The 5,482-nt window shown below is 40.9% G+C and overlaps 1 pseudogene; it reads left to right on the forward strand.

Moving 5' to 3' along the window:
- Positions 1 to 5,094, forward strand: LOC119511496 (annotated as a pseudogene).
- Positions 5,095 to 5,482: the final 388 nt, after the last annotated feature.

Genomic DNA, 5,482 nt, shown 5'->3' on the forward strand with positions numbered 1-5,482 from the left:
GTTATTGTGGTAACCTTAGGCAACATGAAAGAATTCACACTGGGGAGAAACCCAATGTCTGCAGTATATGTGGGAAATCCTACAGTTTTCATGGTAGCCTTAGGCGACATGAAAGAATTCACACTGCAGAGCAACTACATCTACCATCTATGCAGGAAATCCTTCTGTGTACATGATAAACTTAGGCAAAATGAGAAAACTCACACGGGAGAAACCATAAATTTGCCATCCATGTGGGAAATCCTTCCATCTACATGGAAAACTTAGGCAGCATGAGAGAACTCACAGTGAGAAGAAACTATACACCTGCCATGTATGTGGGAAATGCTTCACTGATAGTCTTAGATGACATAAGGTAATTAACACTAGGGAGAAAACATTTCCCACATCTAAGTAGGAAAACCTTTAGGCATTATTCTGCTATTGGACATCAGAGAACGCATTAAATATGTTTTGCTTATGGAAGAGTCTTCAGCCAAAGCTTTAATATTTAAAATAAAAGAATTCACACAGGAGTGTAATAAATTTCTCTCAATGTAATAAATGGGTAAATGCTTTTATTTACAATCTATCTTTAAATAACATGATTTACTATTTTAGGATGAACTCAAAGTCATAATTACATATAATAAATTTCAGCTTAGCTCCATTCTTCAGTATACAAGTATAGCTCACAGTAGGAATAACTCCTAGACCATAAAAATGGACAGAAATATCCTTACTAGGAGAAGGATATTCTAGGAGAACAAGATATAATATTTGATGGAGTGGCTACTCAATGAAAAAATGTGAGACATTCTTTACTTGCAAAGCAGTGTGTAGAATACTTGTGATGTTTCACATTGTATAATACATTCTATGTATATGTAGAATGAAGAAAAGTCTTTGGTATTTTTAATTTACCCATTGACGTTAAATTTCTCATACTGAGGAAACTTCAACACTAAAATCAAGGTGAAAAAGTATTCAGCTGCAGTTCACACCAGGAATATCAGACTGGGAAAAATAACTATCAAGAATGCTTTACAAAAAATTCAGACATGAATTCTGAGTTTTTCCTTTTGACATGTTAATGAAAAATAAATTAAAATATAGGATTGTGAGGTGATCTGGAACTGCTGAATGCAGACTTTTGTAATGAGTTGTAAGCAGGGAAATCAGAATTCTTTTCAACAGATTAGCACACGCACATATTTATGAGGTAAAAACTGGCTGAAAATTTTAATTTTCAACTTCTATTTTTTCATACAACTATAAACACAATAATGATAACTAGGTTAAATCAGAATATCTTTAAATGTTAACTGACAAATTTACAAGAAATGATGATCTGTCATAATTCTTATACACTGTTAACAAGTATGTACAGAGCAATAATGAACATAACATAGGTAAATAGATTACTTGGAAGTCATTTCTGGTGATGCAGACATTTTCCCTTTTAAATGTTTTTATTGGTCTTTCAACTTAAAATATAAGTAAAATTAAATCTTAGAATAATAAGATTGTAAGTCCTGGGGTATTTGGGGACATGGGAAAGGAAAATCCCCACAATCCTGATAAGGCATTTGCTGATGCCATGCATTAAAAATGTGTTGCCATTATCTATCTTCAGGAGAGTGGCTCAGGCAGTGGCAATGATGTGACACTTCCTAAAGGGGCTGAGGTGGTGGGTGTTTGGGCAGTTCTGGGCATGACTTGCCCCATGGCATTTCACAACCATGGACTCTGTTCTGGTTTGCCAATGCTGCCAGAATGCAAAATACCAGAAATGGTTTGGCTCTTATAAAGTGGGTTTATTTGGTTACAAAATTACTGTCTTAAGGCCATAATCATGTCCAAGCTAAGTTATCAATAGGTTACCTTCACTGAAGGATGGCCAATGGCATCCCCAAAATCTCTGTTAGCTGGGAATGCATGTGTCTGGCATCTGTTGCTCCCAGGTTGTGTTTCAAAGTGCTGTTCTCCAAATATCAGCATCAGCTTTCAACAGCTGTCTTTAAAATGTCTGTAAGCTGCAGGAAAAGGCTTCTGTATGAGCTCTTATAAAGGACTTTAGCAAAATAATCAAGGCATATACTGCATGGGCATGGCCACATCTCCATGGAAGTTGTCTAATCAGTTATCATCCACAGTTGGGTGGGTCACATATCATTGGAAAGAATCTAATCCAAAACTTCCAACCTCATCAACACTAATATATCCACCCCCAGAAGGCTGCATCAAAGACATGGCATTTTTGATGACATAATACATTGAAACCAGCACAGGGTCCAAGAATAACTCCATATTTCTGAACTCCAGAGATACACAGGGCTACACCAGACACCAAAATCTGCCCCCATGATGGTGGCCAATTGGAGTTTGAGGAACACCAGACTGAGCATGTTGTAGATATGCAGTGGCTATTGTGGCTGCCACTTGGGCAGTCCCTGCAATCCCTTCAATTGCCTGCAATGCTCCTGCAGGAATTGCTTCTTTCTCTCCCTGTGCCTGGAAAAGAGAAGGATCTTGTGCACATCAGCCACCCAGAGTGTAGCCAGCATTTCCACCTGCCTACTGCTTGAAGTCTGGTCACCAGGTCACCATTACTCAATTTCAGACTTTTGACTCCCAAAAATGTGTTAAACCACAAATTTCTGTTGTTTAAACCTTCTGTTTTGTGGTACTCAGTTATGGCAGCCCCAGGCATATTCATGGGAGTTTTAGCCCCACAAGAGGCAATCTGGGGACCTGAGGTGATGCAGTGGGCCCCCACACTGTCTGCACCAACTCATGTCAATCCTGTACAATCTCTAATATGAGTGTGTCATAACCCATCTTACAGATGAAGAAAAGTAACTGCACCTGAGGGTAGTGTAGATTCTCTGCCCTCTCCTGGGAAGCACTGGTGGGTGAACCACAGCCATTCTTGGTCTCCCACAGGCAGAGGTGAGGGTCAGGAGAGGTGGAGGGAGGCACAGAGTGCCAAGGAACTGAATGCCCTGCAAAGAGAGCCCCTCCAGACCCTGGTGGCTGCATCAGATGGCCAGCACTCAGGACATTGCACATCCTGCCACCCATTCAGGATGGGTCCTGGCAGCTATCCTCCTCCAGTGGACCCAAAGCACCAGGAATCCCAGGCAGGAGTGAGCAGGAGAAAGAAAAAGATGGATGACCATGTGATGGAAGCAGAGGTTGAGTCACAACCAGAACACCACAGAATTTAGAGAAAATTGAGACCTTGATTTTGGACTTAAACAATAAATCTCTGTTGTTTAAGCCAATGTTGTGTGCTGTTTGTCATAGCAGCCTTAACAAAGACACAAATGTCTGTATTAGCCACTGGTGGGAGGAGGGGAGTCATATTTGGGGCAGTGGCTGCATTGGTTTGAATCAATTATGCCCCCCACAAAAATCATGTTCTTTAATGAAATATTGTGTGGGCAGAATTAGTCTTTTGATTAGGGTGGGTCTTTTTGATTAGGTTGTTTCCATGGACATGTGACTACCCAACTGTAGGTGAGAACTTTTGCTAAGATCATTTTCATGGAGGTGTGACCCCACCCATTCTGGGGGCGTCTTGATTAGTTCACTGGAGTTCTTTAAAAGGGACATTTTGGAGAGAAGCAAAGGGCAAACACAGACATAGACAATTGGAGACACTGGTAGTTGCAGATAGAAGGATGTTTAGAGACTCCAGGCTAAGAGATGAAGCACTGAGTTTGCTTTAGTTAAGCTAATAGAGGACCCCCAGACAGTTAGAAACACACTGGGAGAACAAGCAAAGATGCACAGGAGCTGAGAGAGAGTAATTAAGAGATACAGAGGCTCAAAGACATTTTGGAGAAAGCCATTTTAAAACCAGAACCCAGGAACAATAGACCAGCTGATGACAGCCATGTGTCTTCCAAGCTAACAGAGGCACTCCTGGTGCCATCAGCCTTTCATCAGTAAAGGTATCCTCTTGTTGATGCCTTAAGTTTGGAGAATTTTATGACCTTAGAACTGTAAATTTGTAACTTAAAAATCCCCTTTATAAAAGCCAATCCATTTCTGATATTTTGCATAATGGCAGCTATATCAAACCAAAACAAGGGCTTTACCTTTCTGCATTATCTGAAGATTTAACCAAAACTGTGAATTTGAGGACAGCCTATCCTGGGTGGCAAGCACCTGAAGAACACTTCTCACTCTCAGTCCTGGACACAAACAGCACTTCCCTCATCATTCTACTGGAAGAAAGTTTGAGAGAAATTAGAGGGGAAGGAAATTTTTTGTCAAATTTTTCAATATCTTATTACCTGTCTGCCCATCAGTTTCCATGGGGATAGTGCTTAAATCCAGCTGCCAAATATGGAGAATCTGTATCCTGTTACCTATGCCACTCACTGCTAGCCTCCCTGTTGAGGTCTGTGCTCAAGTCTGCCCTTTTCTGAGTAACCAGTTCAGCTGTGTCCAGGCCATCTGAGCTGTTTTCTCCAACTTGGTCTTAAGACAAGAAAAGCCAGGCAGAACCTTGGAGTAATCCAGAATGGCTACTCTGTTCTTTGTTGATAAGGAAAATAGAGAACTTGGCATCCATGTGATTCCTAAGAATGGGCCAAAGCAATGGTCAAAGGCTTTGATGGGAGATTTCAGGTTTTAGCACTGTGTGTTGGCAAAATATTTAATGCTCCACCAGCCTTACCTAGAGATTTCAGAAAGCCATTGGGAACTGTCAACAGAGCTACAGAAGAGTCAGTAAAGACAAGTGGACCCCTCAAACAGAAACAGCCAATCTTCTTTGCCAAAAAGCTGACAATACTGTTAAAGAAAAGCTCAGTTTGGACCTCAGATCTATACAGAAAAATAAAAATTATTTCCCTCCAATCTTCTAGATTTTGAGAGTTTACCTGCCTGAAGAGCACAAATTGCATACCTCAAATTGAGTGGAGGGATCTCATGATCCTAAATAAGAAAAGAGAACTTGAAAATCTGCTACAGCAGGGGCAATTCTCCCCTGTGAAGATAACCTCTCTGATGTGGGAGTCTACTCTGTTGTAGTCTCCTTCAAGCATTCTATCAGCCCTGGATGTTGAATTGCCACCTGTTTGCTTTGATTTAGATATTTAATTTTCTTAGGGCCTTATAGTTTGTGTATATTTTTTGTTTCAATAAAGCAATTCTTTATGAAACTTCTCCTGATATTAAAAAAAGACAAGCAAAGCCATTTGGTCAACTGCATTTCCTAATGGACATCAACCTATAGGGGCCTCCCCCAGGCCATCTGCCACCCTAAGCCTACAGGGATCTTTACTAAGACACAAAGCACAGTGTGCCGCTGCTTTGGAAACTTCCCTGAGAGGCTTCAACTGAGGATGAGCTCCACATCCCCTTCACTCAATCTCCACGTTATTTCTCTGCCCTGCTGACTCACCTTCCAGCTTTCTTGCTTCAGGGACATAGCCCTTCCTGTCTCTCTTGGGCACTGTTCATGGTTGATGGTCACTTCCTTAGAAAG

The sequence above is a fragment of the Choloepus didactylus genome, chromosome 16 (genome assembly GCF_015220235.1).
Source record: "Choloepus didactylus isolate mChoDid1 chromosome 16, mChoDid1.pri, whole genome shotgun sequence".
NCBI classification, from domain to species: Eukaryota; Metazoa; Chordata; class Mammalia; order Pilosa; family Megalonychidae; genus Choloepus; species Choloepus didactylus.